Below are 18,436 nucleotides of genomic sequence, written 5' to 3'. Positions count from 1 at the left end.
CATATAGCCTAATTCTTTATGAGAAACCCATGGGGGCCTCCCCAGTACGTACAACTTAGGGATACATGACAATTTCTTTTTCACCCACATTTCATTTAAAAATTTTTGTTCTTGCCGGAGCAGTTTGCCTGTGTGTAAATATATTTTGGATGTATTGTGCGACTATTGTGAAAACTATGTTTAACATCATATTTAAACAACCGCCCATGTAAATGGAAGGCCACTTCTGAGGCACTTAAGCACAGAGCCACTGGCTCAGGTGTCCAGTGGTTTATTTAATCAATGCGTAATGTTTGATGCGAGGAAGTCGACCGACTCTGTCACGTACTTGTCTTTTTCGTTTCCTTCCTTTCCAAGCGAGCTCCGAAATTCCGCTTCTTTGGAAGTCGGCCGGCTAGAAAGCGACCTCGGGGACGAGCCTGCGTCCGTCCGCTTGATGAATAGTGAATAGGCACTCCTCATCAACATTCCGGCCGCTCGGTGAACGAGGCGGCAATGAATGAGCCGCTCTGGCTTGCTACGCCTCGCTCGCCCGGGTGTTGGAGCGACGCATCGGCGCACAATCATAAATCGCACGCCCGAATTACAAGTGCGTCAGTGGCTGAACCCCGGTGAAGTCAGCTGATAGTTGGACGCTTTGCTTGGGCGCTGCAAATGACCGTTATCGGCGGTGTCACAGGAAGGGAGGTTCCTGTGACTTGCATGGTGCTTCGAATTCCGTCGGCTTATATTTGTTAATGAATATAGCACAGAGTAGACTAATAGATATAAGAAGACCATTCATGCCATCAAAGGCAAGTATCGAGGTTGCGCCTAACAAATGGTCAAAAAGCCTTCGGCTGCAGGCCGTGTTGAGCCAGATACACCAAGGGTGATAATTAAGGCAACAGGGAACCTCGTCAATGATATTACAACACGACGTCTTAATTAGACTGATTGGCAGGCAACACTTCGACATTTTACAAATGCAGTCAGTTATTCAGAAACATTGCAGCACTCGGCGAAAAAAAACAGATGGTACTATTACAGCACTGACAGCTTAGAGGAAGTCATGCGTCATTGAGAAACAGTTTCATATTTTTGGTGCAGACACGTTTCAGTCTTGCGGATCAAGGTGTATCTGAAACCCAATTGCATGCAAATACTGCACCAGACAAACAGCCTGGTTGATGATCGCTAGATATAGAGCACCCCACGTGCAAGACAGACAGGCCGGACAGGCCGTCATTGGAATTTGAACCTGTCAACGTTCAACGCTAGAACATTACCTAGTGAGGCGAGTCTAGTAGTGCTATTGGATGAATTAGAGGTCAGTAAATGGGATATAATAGGGCTCAGTGAAGTTAGGAGGACAAAAGAAGCATATACAATGCTAAAAAGCCGGCACGTCCTGTGCTACACTGTAAACGGAAATGAGCCGAAAAAGGCATTTTAAGGGATGTGACCTCCCTTGAGACTACGTGCCTGAAAACCGTGCTCCCTTAGAGTGGTGTAGAAATGCTCAGCGTCCTCCATTTCTCTCCCTCGCAAAATGCGGATGAAAGAAGGAGACAGAACCTCAATTCTACATCCTTTTTAAGAGGGAGTTTAGAAGATACAGGCCTCCCTTTAGCGTAAACGGAGTTCTGTTTCTTATTTTATGCGTTATTTTCTTTTCTTTTACACATCTGTGAGAAGGAAACGAGAAAGGAGAGATATATTGTCCAAGTGGTTCTTTTTCTCTTTTTTTTCTTTCTGCAAATTTATACATTTCCGGAGTGCAAACCAACTTATTTAGGGCGATATAATAGACGCTTTGTTCGCCTCGTCGACCACAATGTCCTGTCGCGCTGCCAGAACCCCCGGTCGGCATCTGACGAGCTGTCTTCGGAAGCGAGACCATGCAAAACTTCGACGGCTTAGGCCGCAGAATGTCCTCGCTTCTGTTCGTCTTCCCATCAACTAAAAGTGAAACTGAAGGCAAAGCCCGCAAAGCGCCACCGTCGTCGGCGCCGGTGACGGCACCTGTTTTGCTCATCGTAGTTCTGCGTGTGTGTCTATATGCGTGCTTATGAGGTAATTTTGGCGGCCGTCGGAGAGTGTTTCGTGTAGTGTGGAACCTCACAAGAAAGCTACCTGCCCCACTGCGCAGCACGGCGGTGATCGGCCACCGCGTAGTCATCGCTTTGACGTGATCTGTGTACTACAATACACTTTTGTGGTTCGCACGGCCGTGCTCGGATTCCCTCCTGCGCCACGATATGACAGCGGCTAGTGAAACCTCACCCACAGTCCTCACAAAATCGGACCGCGTACGGTGTCGACTGCTTTGGAAACGGCGCGTTTCGGATTACCGCTTGCCCAGTTGCCTCATGTTTGACGCGGCCTTTTCAAGCTGCGATGGTGAGTACGGCGCGGAAGCATTGCGCTATGCGCATAATGCTCACACCTTTTATGTCGCGGTGTTGAGACTTACCGGTCCTTTCAATAAAACTCAAGAAGCCAGTGCCGCACAAGAAAGAGACGTTTCAACTTTTTTCTTTCTCTTTTTCAATTTAATTGTCGTGTTTTACGTGTCAGAACCATGATCTGTTCCTGTGACCTCGTGCTTAATACTAAGCACAACTCCAAGGACGCTTATAGCAACCACGGCGGGTCAAAGAGTATTGGAGTTTCGTCATCAGGTGTGTTTGATAACCACTTCGCCTTAAGTGTCGATATAGGTTGTAACAGCTCACACAACAGGAAATTTTAGTCTGTCGGTCTGTTGTCCGTAGTGTGACCTCCTGCAGTTCTTGATCAATATTCAATGAAAAATTGACAGAGACCTCTGTAAGGCTATGTAAATTTGTTTGTAGAAAAAAGAAAAAAATAAAGAAAAAAAAAAACTCCCGGCAGGGGATTCGAACTCCGGACTAAGGCATCCCGAGCCCAGCATCTTACCACTACGCCACGCCGAATATGCGCCCTTCGTGCATATTTCAGCTATACAGACACTTTGCGTTTATGTTTATATTTGCATTTTAAGAGTCAACATGCGCTTTCATTTCACCGCGTCAACTGCCGCATCTCTAGAAAAGTAAAAGTGTTCTTACCATCGACAGGTACATTGTGTAGTGCTAGAACATCGATTTTGCTGTAGGATATCCATATTAAATAAGAAATACAGAAATAGACAACGGTGACCGGGGACACTGTTAGGTTGTTACTGCTAATTTCGACAGTTGTCTCTCGCTCTGCACTTTTGAGCGCGCATATAATTCTGTGTTCAATGCAAGATAGCTACATAAACATTCGTGGATGATTGTTCATTCTGACAGCATACTGGCATCTCTCGGCAGCGCTGTACCAGAATAATGAGACCCGAGCGAGACAGCTTTTCACGCAACTTTGTGGAACAACCCAAAACTTCTTTTTCGCTTTGTAAAAGCTTATGCAATATTTCTGGGAAGTTAACTGTGTCAGTGTAACGGCACATGTAAGTCCACAGGCCTGTGTGCCACATCTTACCAAATAACACAAAACGGATACGCAGCCATTCCCGCAGATGATATGATTTTCATCAGCGGCCGATTTTGAGGAGGCCGGTAGGGCATTTATGGTGCTTCGTCGTCACGGCACAATTATAACAATTGGCCACGTCGACTTTAATACCGGTGTCTGTGCTATCAGCATTGCCGGCTTCAGAGAAGCACGATTGAATACCGCGCAAGAGAAAAGTACAGGGTACACCACCGATGCGAAATTGACATACAATTTTAAAGCGTCGCGATTGAAAGCGCTTCTGTCGCGGCGTCAGAAATTATGTCGCTGCGACAGAAAGTGGCACATTTCTAACGCCACGACCGAAAATGTGCAGTCCCGACAGAGAGTTCCTGTTGCGACGTCAGAATCGCTGTTGCGATAGAAAGTTGTTGTTGCGACTTCAGAACTCTTGGTCTTCACGACAGGATGATTCTGTTGGGACATCAGAATTTATGTCGTAATGTCAGAAATGTCTGTCGCAACTACAGAAACATCAGGAACTTCTGTCGTACAACAGAAATTTCCGTAGTTGCGACAGGAATTCCTGTTGTCTTTTTCAACTGGGAGCGATTTGCGTCACAGCAACATTATTTTTAAGGCGGCAAATTACTGTTATGCAGCATGAACAATGCGAACAGCCAGCCTGTTTCTGTGTTAAATGGAGGCACGCAGTGTGTGCACACAATTATGTTCATTTTGTCAGTTTTGTGAAATAAGCTTCAAACTGCATGCATTTTCACTGGGAAATCTGTACCAGCACTTCCTTGTATCAAGTTGTCTATGCACAAAGGTTTGTGCATTAGAAATCACAGTTTCAGGCAGTTACAGCCTACAATTTCTTTTTTTTTGTATACAGACACTAACTGTGTTTTCATAGTCATGTATTGCACGTTTGACCAGTGCTGAAAAGGACAAACGGAATAAATTCAAATAGGCCTGTGAATTTGTTTGCTTGGTCAGGCTTTGGTGTATTTTAGTAACGTGTTCATGTGCAGATGTCGTGTGAATGCATACTTGGACTTTAGTTACGTTTCACTGCATCAAAAGAAACCACCCAGCCAATCCCAATTTCCTTCCTTGTTTCTTGCCCTTGGTGTCCACATACCTGAATGTATTCTGAGTTTTTGTACCAAGACAACAGCAGGGCATCACACATGCTAGAAACATTAAGACAAAGAACAAGGAATGTGGCACAAATGATCCACAGAGTCACAAAACAAAAAAGAGGCTTCAAAGAAGCGGAGGCAGTCAGACTTGTGCGAGCATTAATTATTAGCAGGGTGACCTATAGCCTCCCCTTTCAAAAACTAAATAAGGCTGAAATGTCTAAAGTGAGCTCCATCATCAGGGCAGCTAGGGCTCCCAGAAACACTTGTGCCAAAAAGCTGGAGGCTCTTGGTATTCACAACACATATGAAGAACATGACACGGCATGTGGTCATGCCTCAGAGAGAACATCTGAATTCTACAAAACAAGGAAAGGCTCTGTTACAAAAGGCAGGATATCCCCTGATAGCGCAGTATGGCTGAGAAAAAACAGTTTTGCTACCCAGACAAACAAGAGAGGAAATTCTAGTTTCACGAATCCCAAAGAATATGTGCACGGAACACCACCAAAGAAAAGAAAAGCGCAATCAAAGGCTTTACAAAAGAAATGTGAAAAATCCAGATGTATACTACACAGATGCATGTAGAGTGGCAACAGACAAATTCAAAATAGTAGCCTTCAATTGGTCCACAGGGATAACAACTTCCATTCGGAACCCTTTAACTTGCACCGTGGAGGCAGCAGCCATAGCGCTGGCCTTTCGAGATGCAGAAGCAAAAGAAACAATCTGCATTGGCCATGATGGACTCTAAGGCAGCATGCTGTTCGTGCATGACGGGTACCGTCCCATACAAAATTCACAGAATTGCACCAGGTGGTAATTTGGTGCCCGGCGCACTCTGGACTCGAGGAAAATGAGAGGGTGGACCGAACTGCTCGAGCAATAAGCATCCGAGCACTAGTCAGTCCTTTCAAGGAACTCCCATTGACCCACACGACACCTTCGAAAACCAGAAAAAAGAGAGACAAAAATACAGCCGCCCGCACTCCAACCTTCTGGAAGAACAGGCCAGGGATTCGCGCTGTGTACAGACTAACACATATCTACACCTACAAATACTCACTAAGGTACACCCTGCATTCTATGAAAGTATGTGTTCTTGGTGCGAGGAGCTGCCAACTCTTGCCCACGTAACATGAACGTATAAACTACAGCCTCCAAATTCCAAATAGCCCCTTACGGCGTAAGTGCCAAGTAACAGGCACTGGGATGTTTGGCTTGCTAGTGAAGATGTAGAGAGCCAGAGAGCTCTTCTCGATCAAGCCCAGCAAACCACAGAGATCAGTGGAGCCCTGGCCTGAGGGACGCACCGACCGCCCAAACCACTAAGAGAAATAAACTTAATACTACTATTACTTGCCCTTAGTGCTATCAGCCATCAAGTTTACCTACAACTACAAATGAGCCACATGTCACTTGATTCACTCAGTTTCCATTTCACTCTTTGTAGGAGGGCATGCATGACTGATTGCGTATGTGCAGCATTTTGTTGCCACAGAGGGGTATGTAATATGGAAACCGACATAAACATTAATACACTCTGTAGTAACTTGTTCTGAATTGAACTTTTAAAAATAAAGAGCAATTTCAATAAATGACAACATGTGTTTTTTTTTTCTAACTGGGTGAGTAGTGTGCTACCGTCTGGGATTTTTTTTATTCCACGTGGTAGAGGTGTGTGGCTGTCACTGTACTGCTTTCAAGCTTCTGCATCAAGTGTGCTTGTGGCACCTGGGACTAATTCTCAAAGCAAATATGCTTCAGGTAATTGTGAATTCTCGTCAAACATGACATGCATATTGCTGTATTTGTCTTGGAAAATTTATTCAGAAAAGCAGCTTTTATAGCTTCAGTAAATTATTAATTGTGGCCAATTCAGGGGACCCTTTCCGAGATTGACCAATAATTTTACAGCAGTGGCTTTCTATCATTCAAGTATTCAGTGTGTATACTGCTTCTTTTCAGATATGTTAACATCATACAAGTCTGCATTCCTAAGAACATAAACAGCCAGAGGCCACATTGCAAAGACAGGGATCTGAGTATCAAGAAAAGAATTCAGTAATAAAGGTAGCAAGAAGTACTCACAAGCAAATGTTTGTTGTCAGAGGGATGCAAGAATAATACAGCCCATCCAGGGGGTGCGCGAAAGCAAGATAATGGCCACAAAAAACAAAGCCTACTCATATGTCACAGCCATTTTAATCAAAAATGACATTTAACTCCAGGGTATGCATATTGAAGCCTTGCTAATTATGTAAATTTACTAGCACTACCGTCCAGTACTGCTGTGCTCCTGAATGGTGGCTCACATTTGCAGGCAGCAATAGGTGCAACGACATCCATCATTCGTGCATCACTCATTTTGGACAATACACACCTTGCTGCAAGGAAAAGTAGCCACAATATAGCTTTCTAACAATTATTGGCAATTAGTTTGAGAAAGGCGTTTCCAACCACACCAGGCTAGACCGGCATTGCTTTGCAGCATGCTCTACACCGGGAACGTAACTCCTTGCCCCCGAACCCAACATGTCTGTTTACCTGGCATAGGACAATGTGCAGACAATGCTCACCCTCCCCCAACACAAGCACCAATATATTCCTGGCTACCGGCACTGGTCCTTGTTACAAGAAATAGAAGTACGGATCCTTGGTCTCGATGTTCGCGAATCCGGAACAAGATCAAATTGGCTAGGCAAAATAAAGAAGACACCAATGTCAACCTTCCACCTGATATGAATGATTGCATCTAAATGTGGAGAAGATTGTACCGAAATAGCCAGTAATGCTGTTTGGTCTGTACTCCAGCCACATATTATTTATCAGGCTCAGTTTTACTGGCCCTCACTGAAGCAGAGGGACCAGATTGAGATCATTATTCAGAACGTGATGAGGGCAATAGCTGCTCTCCCTCTGTTCGCTCAAGAACATGCCCAGGTGAACACCACGGCTGCATTGCTAATTCAATGTGAATGAGCATTTGAATTAAAGAGGTTGCATGTTGCAGTCACTTCTGATTGCTTGGGTGCAAGAACAGACTTAAGGCCATGGCACGGCTGTACACTGATGTTCCTTTGGACCAATGTATTTTGTACAGACGCTGCTATTACAAGAGATGGAAGCATAGTATCAGTCAGCATTAAGTACTTCCCTCTTTATAAAAATAAGGAATCTACAATGGATGTCTGCAACTCTACTTGAGCTTCATACCACACATGACAAGAGTCTGCAGAACGGGGCTGGTACACGGTAAAGTCACACATGACACCAATGAGGCAGCCTCATTTTTATCAAACTTCACCCAAATACAGACACACCAATTCCTTGAGTGCCATTTAGCAGCTGAAGCAAGACAGTAAAGCCACATAGCTTTGTCAGAAGATACACAAGCTTCACAACTACTCACTTTTAATGCTTGCTTACACTAGGTACAGGGACACATCTTTGGCCTTTTCAATGCCATGGCAGATAACAAAGAACACAACAACATCAAGAACATGTATCTACCCGCACCTCTTGTGCCAGGCTCACTTACAGTCTTTCTACCCCGAAAAGTTTGCTCTGATGCGACACATGCTTTTACGCTCAAGTTTGACAGCCATTGCTGCATCAATTTTGCAAGCACTGTCAAGGACGCAATATTCTTAACTGCAATTTATTATCAGGAAATACGTAATTTTAATAATGTGAGCACAGGCATCTTGACTCACTTATTATGAATGGAAAGAAATGTCACTGCTGCCTGAATGAAAAGAGTAATCTTCTGTAGTTGTAGAGAGTCAGTGTAGCTTCATGCAATACTGTTTCACAGCAAGTTTGTACAAAGTATCATTACAGGCAGGGAATTATAGGCCTAATTGTGCTTTTCACTTGCTCTGAATGTGACCTTAAACAAAGCATTGTGTGTAAAAAGGGCAAATGTTCTTTGATATGAAGCATCTATCAGCGAGTAGCATTTTGCCTTTTGAGACTTTTTAGCATCCATGGGGGAGAGATTAAATTGCCAGTGTATCTCTATAAGTCATGCCTCTAAAGATGCACATGGCGTTTAGGAAGGTAAATTTTTTTGAACCAGGGAGGGACGTACGGAAATAACTTTAATGAGAAAAGGATCTGCAAGGTTTCCAGCCCAGGCTCAGGCCACCCGGGCATTATGTGCGGTGAGGCATAGCCTTTCCACTGCTGCCCGGGCCCACCGGATAGCCTATAGTTGGTCGTGTAGTTCCGAGCTAGTCAGAGCGCTTAGCTATCGCTCCTCGAGAAGGTCCTGTTCTATCTTGTCCACTAGATATATCGATCTGATCTGTGTGCACTTCCATGAGATCTGTGCATTGTCTGCAGGTTCGTGCTTGCAGAGCTTGCAGCTCGCGTCTGGGTATTGTGTTGAATTTACTCTGTCTAAATGTACTGGGTTTCGGAATGTTCTGGTTTGCAACCTCCTCCAATCTGTTTCTTGAAACCTGTCGAGTTGTTTGCGGGGTTGTGGGTATGTTTCTCCTCGTTTCGTATAGTGTGTCAGTATGTCGTGGTACGTGACCAGTCTGTCCCTGTTGTCTCGTATCGCTACTTCGTTGTTGTTGCCTTCCCGCAGTCCTTCCGCTTTCCCTGGGGGTTGCGGGGTGTTGTGCCGTCACTGTCCGAGACGCGGTGGGTTAGTTCTCGCGCGGCTCGGTCGGCCTTCTCATTGAGGTTGGGAGGGCCATTCATGGTTACTTCTGCCATATGTGCTGGGATCCATTTGAGGTATTTGGGTCATGTCAGAGAAACACAAATGTATTGTTCCAAAATGGTACAGTGTTACTCCGCTGCTAGAAAGGTGATTTAGAAGAGCTCTCTAACTCCATTTACTAAATTTTCAGAGGTGATTGCAATGGGTGATTCCCCTGTTACTCTGGTATTGCTAGTCTGGTGCTTACTGTCAGTGATATACACAGCATGCCAGTCTTGGAGCTCAACTTTCAAGAGCCAATTAAGAGGCATGTCATGGGTGATTTAATAAGCTTATTAGGCTTCTTTTTAAACAAACAATTAATTTATTCTTTATTTTTGCTGTCATTTTGATGGCCTGTCTATGCTTTTTGTTTTCAAAGGCCATATTATTTTCATAATTATGGCCTTCAATGTTTAATTGTAATATCCCTTATAATCCACAGTGATTACTCGTAAAAGAGAAATCAATATAGAACAAACAGTAGATGTGGGTAAATGTATGTGCATTGACTTGAACAGTCACCTGCAAAAGTTTAAAGTCAGGTTGCTCAATGGATTGAATAATCTCAGTTGGAAAGCAGCACTAAGTGTGTTCATATGCCCCTCACTCATCCAGTATACGTAAATGCAACCAAATGTAGTATATGTAACCAACACACTCTCAGACTTTAGCGCAATAAGTTAATATGTTGTGTTATGCTGTTGAGTTGAGACTGTGAATGGAACGATTATTAAAATGAGCAAGCTAGAGACAACTATTGCAGTGTTTATAATTTGTGGTAATTGCAGCATGATATTGCAAAAGAGCAATAAATAATGCTCCTCTCAATGCTTCTATCTATGCCTTTCGTTCATCTCTTAGTCTCTCTGAAATTAAGCAGCAGGGCATGGCACAAGCACTGCTGCTTACGTTTATAATGGAGTCATCAGTGGGTTTCAGACAGAGGCAACTCCTGTCCCTTATGCACATATGTTTTGGTATTTTCAAGACTGTTCCTGTCATACCAAAGCCAAGGCTCACTGGCCCCTCATGGTATTGAAGCTTGCTCACCAATTACTCAGAGTGGATGATACATTTTCTGGATTTTGTCAGGTGCCATCTCTCTTGCCCTAATCATGGTATGAAAGGTAGGTCCTGCTGGTCCAATGCAGCTATCTTAATAAAAAAATATTATAATTTGCATGTTTCTTCTCTTGGCCACCGAAGTGCATCATCCAAACCAAACACAAACACTTTTCTTCCTAGGCGCACTCTTGAAAACAAAGGCTTGCAGCCACATGCAGAAGAAAGTACAAAACAAATTATGCAAATTAATGCTCTGCAGTGTGCAGATTATGCAATGTGTACAGTAACTAAGGCTGCACCTCTAATGCATTAACTGTATTCAAGATTGTGAAAGCTTTTTGCTAATTAAGCCATGTTCTAAAATTGGATTGCATACCCTAGCTGCATATGTGATAAAAATGTGGTAGCTCAGTTGAAAAAGCTACAAGTGGCATTCCTGCGGTGTATGTTTGTTCACTTGAAAAGCAGATTTTACTCAGCTGGTCATATGACAAGAAATTTTGTTGTGTTCTTAATACTTCATTCCTACATTGCATATTACACTACACCCTAAAGGTCCACACAGCCCACATATATATCATCATTAAATTAATAAAATGTGAATACCATGTGCACATTTGTAATGTTCCTCTTCAGGCGAATATGTACGGTACTGTACCTATATGTCGCCCTCATCATTCGTCTACACGCTAATAGGAAGTTCGTTTACATAGTTGTGTGCGAGAAAAATACTAAACAGCACTTCATCGGCATGTCGTCGGCGAGCATATCTCATGAGAGCCTCTCAACTGTACGTGCCAATTCGACCGAGTCATACATACATACATACGGTGCGATTCAGCAAACATGAACCTATCTTCAGGGCCAGTATGTCAATGGATTCCTTTCTCGGGGTTATCGTTATTATTATTACCTACCGTCCATATAAACGACCTATCGGTGATAGTGTACGCGCAGCACGGCAAGGAAAGGCCCTAGCGAGCACGGCATCTCGATCCGGCCTGCCTGCTCTATCATAACATAGCATAACCGTCGGAATAAAGTGATCGCAATCGCACCTATTGTGTAACACAATAAGAAAAAAAAAGCTAATGCCAACAGAGCTGCGATACTGAAGCGATCGACGTTTCACGTACCGTCAACACGCTAACTTAATTGTTGACAAAACACGATTTTACTACTAGCGCTGGCCAGACAGAAAGCGTTGTCGGCCGCATATGCCAAACTCGGTCCAAGGATGCTCGGGGCGGCCAAGCAATTGCTGACTCGGGCCCGGGCCGGGCTTGGACCTAGGAGCGTCTGGCCGGGGAACATTCATTGGCGACAGACGGGAAGTCAGCGAGTCGTGGAAAGTTCTTGCGCGAGCGAAACGCAAGCGAAATTAAAATATGTTACAATGTCCACCGTCTACAATCGGGCAGCGCGAAGCATTGGGCCGCGCAACAGCTACGCAGTTAAATCTGAACCCTCGGGCTAATCACAGGTCACATACCGAACCCCGCGTCGTAAGAATGGGCTATTTTCCCATGCCCTTCACCTGCGGGGTGCCCTCGCGCAGCGAGCGTACTACCATCCAAAAGTCAATCTATTATTGCCCGGCCGGCACCGCGTACGGCGGACGTGAGGTGGCACACAACGACGGGAGCTTTGCTCAAGCCGGATTAGCAAACGTTAAGAAACTGCCGTATTGTAATAAGTCGTGGTTATCAGCGCGTGAAATGACAAGGGAGAGCTCAATCATAACCTACGCTTATCCATGTCGGCCTGGTCGCTGTGGACGCGGATATAACACATAGCGTTACAGAAAAGTGTTCACAAACCATTAACAGCCCTGCTCGTGTATTTAATAACGTTTTCTACTCATCGTACCTTTGCGCTAGCTGTTACCAAAACTAAGATAAATCCTAACCAATTCGCCCACCTTGCTGTCTTGCTGACATAATATGACTGGTGAAAGTTATTCTAGTGCATGCACATATATCGTATTCACATGTGCATATATTGATTGTTTACTTCAGCATAAAAAGAAAGGATGCTCCATCTGTATAATTTCACATAATTACATTTTCCTTCCTTTCTTTCCTTTTTTTTACTGTTGCAGTGGGTTGAGTACAATATGTACAAATAAAATATGTCACTTTTGCACTACTCCATCACTTAGGAACAGCAAATCAGCAATCAGGATGACAGGTATATTTATTTTCTTATTAATTTTTTAAAATTTGTATTCAGTATGAGACAGCTCACACTAAGCTTGCTTGGTTTTTAACAAGCTCTTGGTCAACAACGACACATATGTTTGGGACTCGGAAATAAACTGTGCAGTGCGTCTGTCTCAGCATGCTTTGGAATGACAAGCCAAACCTTCATCTTATGCAAGTGTGGAAACTGACAGCTTATGCAACCACACACCCATAACACGTCTACAAACCTGTCATTCTTATGCACTAGAGGTTGAAGTGTGATGTCAAAATATACGTCACTTTCATCACTCATTGATTCATGCGTGACATCTCTTCTTGTACTAATCAAGACGTGGCTAAACGATACCATCTCCTATAAAATTTTTCTTTTCACATCTGCATGCAACACTTTTTGTTGTGAATGATGCAACTGCATAGAAGGTGGCATGCTCATAGCTTTAAAAAAATAAATTCTTGCAGTTCCAACTGGCATTCGTTCATTCCTAGAGCACATTTTCATTTCACTTCAATGCTCAAGCAGAATGTTCTCATAAGTGCATACTACTGTCCTCCGGATGTAAATTGTGCATTTTCAAGCGAGTTTCAAAACATTCTAAATGAAGTGCATATGCTATTTTGGCATTCTACTGTGATCATTTATGGCAATTTTAATTTCTCCATTATTAACCGGACAACAGAATCTGTCACGGCTGCTCACTCTCAATGGCATATTTTCCTTCATTCCTGTCTACACTTCATGTTACCTCAACTCATTACTCTCCCAACCTGTTCATCATGTACACTGGCCAATATTCTAGATCTCATCAGAGGTAGAAAAAAATTAACATTAAAATATGCAAAGCCATCAAAACTGCCCTGGGCCTACCATCTACGGCTTTGACTACGAGACTTCTCAAGACGGGCATACACAACACCTGGCAAGAATTAGCCGAAGCTCATAAAGCCAGTCAGTTAGAATGACTTAAGCTCATGCCCACCGGGAGATCAGTGCTGCAACGGCTGAGCTACAGTGAAACCTTTATAGGCCACCACGAACCGAAAAGAAAGAATTCCTCCAAACATCTGCAAATCCCTGTGCATAGCACCAATTGTACCACAAGGAAAGAAGACAAGCCCAAGTGGATGCCCTACGGCAAAGACACAGGCAAGGTCCGGATGCCAGATACACCGACACAGTCAAATACCCGCAAAGAAATGCTTACGCCCTGAACGTCACAGATTCTAAGGGCAGAGAGCTAGCGTCTGCCACAGTCCGTGCACAAAACTCTGAGACTGCAGAAGAGACGGCGATCGCCCTAGCAACTACCACGTGCCTGGACGCAGCTGTAGTTTTTCCCGATTCTGAAGCAGCTGTCAGGAACTATGCTAAGGGTCTAGTGTCGACAGAAGCACTAAAGATATTGAAGCACGACAGCGCTTCGATCCGCTACACCTGCGTGACCTGGGTTCCTGGGCATGACGGGCTGGAGGGGAACGAATCAGCACACGCCGTGGCCCGAGGCCACACCTGCCGGGCCAACCCTTCCTACTCTCAAGATGCCGGTCTGCGTCAGCAGGGGCAGAGACCGTACCCATCACCTACTCAGCGATCCTTCAATATCGCAGGCTGGAACGCAGGGTGCACCCACCACCTCACCCAAAGCTCACCGAAGAAGTACCACACTCAGAAGACTACAGAGTAACACTTACACCCACGGAATACTCATGCACAGACTATACCAAATGCTACAAGGAAATACTCATGCACAGACTATGCCCAATGCTACAAGGATACCACTGCCCAATGTGCGGCTTACCATACACCTTGGCGCACCTGATCCTCGAGTGTCCATGGCATCTAGATACAGACGCATCGGCTTCACCGAAAGAATATAACGCCAGACAAGAAAGCGAAGACCTCATTGAAACGTGAGAGGCCAAGCTCGTCTCCGAGGGCCTGGAGCAACAATGACACCTCGTCGCCAGGGCCAAGGAGGCAGCGAAGGCCAGAGGGTTTCTGGAATGAGGAGACCTTCCACCTAGAGTAGAACTGGGGCTTAACCCGGGATACTGTTTCAAAAATAAATGTTTATTCCTCCTCCTCCTCATCTCGACCAGCGATCCTCTAATCTGTTCCGGCATATTACTCACCTGGACGGGCTGTCTGATCATGCAGTTATAGTAGGTCTGCTTAACTTCTCTTTAACAAAAAAGAAAACACTACTAAACACATTAGGTGCTACAATAGGGCCAACATTACTCGGCATAATCGTTAATTAGCCACCTTTGCAGACACAGTCGAGCTATTGAAGAGAACTAGGTTATGTTTAGAGCCACCTTTGCAAATCTTATCAAAATGTTCGCCCTTTTTCTCAGCATTAGATGCAACAAAACATTCAATAAACGCCTGCAGCACCTCATAAATAAAATGAAGCGCTCTATAGAATGGCAAATAAAAAAAAATGCAAGACATGGCAAAGATACATATTATGTGACAAAGAATGCCAGATGCTACTAAAATCCACACGTCAACAGGTTTACAGCTATGATATATTATGAATAACAGTGATTATGGCACGTAATAAACCCCTATTCACAGCCTGACATAATCCTAATTCTGGTGGTGATGTAGTTCCTGAGTTATAGTGTGTGCAGTTACTAAATGACATGTTTTGTTGAATTTCCAAATGTGAAGACATCACTGCATGCCCTGACTTCCCCATGCAATCTGACATGTCTGAAATCGTTATTAGTGGGTCGGGCATTTTTACCTTACTACACGAATTAAAAACTTCATCTACAACAGGTCACAGCAAATTTAATAACAAGCTACTCAAGAATGTGTCCCAGCTTGTGTCGCAACATACCCCCTGGGTTCATTCTTAAGACTGGTGAGTGGCTAAAGTCATCCCATTCTACAAATCCAGCGAGTGTTTATCACCCCTTAACCACCAATGAATATCATTAACCAGTACAATTCGCAAACTTATGGAACACGTTATTAATTCACAAGTCATCGACTATTTCGAAGATCCCAGTTTAACACTCAACTACCAGCACAGGTTTTCATTTACATTACGACTTAGCATGAAACCACCACATTTACTTCATCTTTGCAGCAGCTCACCACTCTCTTGGCATCATCAAATTAAACCTAAAGCATGCTTTTGTCAACATACATAAACTTGCTTACACTACGCTAATCCACACAAAGCTCGAATACGCATCGCTAATATAGCACTCTGGCAGGTAAACATTGTTGACGAGATTGCATTTGTTCAAAACTGGGCTGCTCACCTTCATATTTTCCAACTATTCATCTTACACTTCCGTGTCATCATTAAAAGCACGTACTGATTTACAAGCACTATCCCTTCGCCACAAATCAGTGCGTCTTTGCCAGCTTGACAAACTTTATAATCGTACTTCTCTTCACAATGATTTCTTTCAGTCACCACCTGTCGTATTTTCATGCCGGGATCACCACCTCATATTCAAGCGTACACCATCTCGCACGTTACAATATGCATGCTCCTTTATACCCTGCACCATCACTGAAGGGAACTGCTTTCCCTCTGATATTGCCACAGAATCTGACATTAAAATTTTACGACGTGCTACGCACTGTTAATTAGTTGCCTTTTTTATTACATTCTTGTTTAGTTGCTTTTGTGAGTTACTAATAAATACCTGTATTAATACCGTAGTTTATGTGTGCATGCATATTTTCAACATTTGATTTTGCTGTGTGCATAACTTTTGTTTTGCAATTCTTATGATTTCTTACATTCTGTTTCTTAATACCTAAACAATGTTAGCATACCTTTGTTCTGTACTTTGTCCTATTATTTGTTGTAACTATTTCTTTGTAATCTCATTTATGTTTGTACTCCCCCTGCCCCTGTTATGTGATGGGCGCAACTGATGCCTTTAAGGGCACCGTTGAGCGCTGCAACACTGCTACTTTGATGTAGCAGTGTTATGAGGCATTTTGCTACCCTAGGTAAAGTCAAACTACTGCACTCCTCTCCACTCTAGCACCAAATTTAGGTGCACCATGTGAAGAATTTTAAGACACATTGTAAGGCATTATAGTAACTAATATGGGAAGAAAGTTGGTACACAGGTTTCCAGGCATCACTTCATTGTTCTTTCAAAAGTCAGTCATCCATAGTGCGTTTGAAATTGGATATTTTACGGAATCCAACATTGTCCTTTGCCATTGGTGAAACGTAAATGTTAAAGTGGGGTGAGGAACGACTAGATGCGATGTGCCCATCTAGAGCTGCCAAATCTAAGTGGCCACTTGTTTTGCCAACAGCACAATATACCTCTGCTTGGTTGTGTTGCTGGTCAGAAATATACATACAAAATAACAGAAGGTGCTGCTGTGCCAATATATTCACAAAAGTCTTACATTATTATACAGGTGCCATCCATTAGCATCAAAACATGGCCTGCACAACAAGCACAGTATCTTCAGCGGAAATTGTAGTGTTATGTCTTGCATACAGAAATGCAGAAAAGGGTAAACAAGGTGCACTGTGGTAAAATTTGTCTTGTGAATTCCTACTGTGCCAACTGTGCAGATTGATGACATATAGTTTGATCTGGGAGCTAGCCCAATGCACATGTACACAAAGGAAAATGATTCACCTCTTAAATATGTGATATGACGCCCAGGTAGGCACAGTAAATTTTCAACTTTGTATGCTTCAGTGTTATGCTAGAAGAAAACGTTTTTTTAGTGTGTTGCTGATTCACAATTATATACCAACTATGCATATAGGAGAAGAATCTGCAATCTTTTAGGCTGCGTGTTAAAATACCATGTATACAAACCCAGGGAAAACATGGGGAAGGCGGGAAATGGAAATTCAAGACGATGAGCAAACCGAGAACAAGATGAAAGCAGGAGCCAACGTTTCAACAAGTGGACTTGTCTTCTTCAAGGCGACATATGCTTTCCTCGCCACAGTTACAGATATTAAGAGTCAATTTGGTTGATGCCCAGCCTGACACTCCGTGATTATACTGATAGATATGCATACAATTGTTTATCCTTTTTCTGTGGATTGCATTTCACCTACTAACAATTGAAAGATATCAGTAAACGTGAGATGCAAATAGTGTTGTACTTTGCGGAAGGTATGTATATATATATATATATATATATATATATATATATATATATATATATATATATATATAGCACCAGCAATTATGTTACGACCTTTGACGAGTCATGTGACGCGCTTGACACACCATGCTCGCCGCTGGGTTGTTGTGCTTTGAGTGCCACATGTTTTTCTGAGCACAGGTTTGACCGATAAAGATTTAATGCTGTGAAGTGATGTTTCCAGTGCCTTATTCTACACTGTCACGACAACGCAACAATGCTCTGAAGTATATATTTATTGATTTGACAGCAAGAATTCCATAGACATTTTCTGTAGCATGAAGGAAGGAGATGCAGATATGGTCGCAGATCTGAATTATTATTATTATTATTATTATTATTATTATTATTATTATTATTATTATTATTATATACATATTATTACTGTATTAATCATTAATATACATCATTGTACTGTGTGGTAGTACAATATACAGTATACCGCTCAACACAGTCAGTGCTCAAAGTTAGCCAGGGCTCGAGAGAGTTCGGCCTCTCTTCCATTTTCTAAGCAGGGGTTCGGCCCCGTCTTTGCAGGTCAACTGTAGCACTGCGGCACCCATTCGACAAGCACTGTAGGTGATTTTATTGCCAATAGTGCCTTGTGAGGGAAAATTCCAACTCTCCAATTTTTGAAATAATGACTTAAATAAACAACAAATCGGTTTACTACCTCTGTCCA

This window comes from Dermacentor andersoni, chromosome 5, assembly GCF_023375885.2.
Source record: "Dermacentor andersoni chromosome 5, qqDerAnde1_hic_scaffold, whole genome shotgun sequence".
In the NCBI taxonomy this organism is placed as follows: Eukaryota; Metazoa; Arthropoda; class Arachnida; order Ixodida; family Ixodidae; genus Dermacentor; species Dermacentor andersoni.
The sequence above is the reverse complement of the archived record's forward strand: the minus strand, read 5'-3'. Positions refer to the sequence as shown.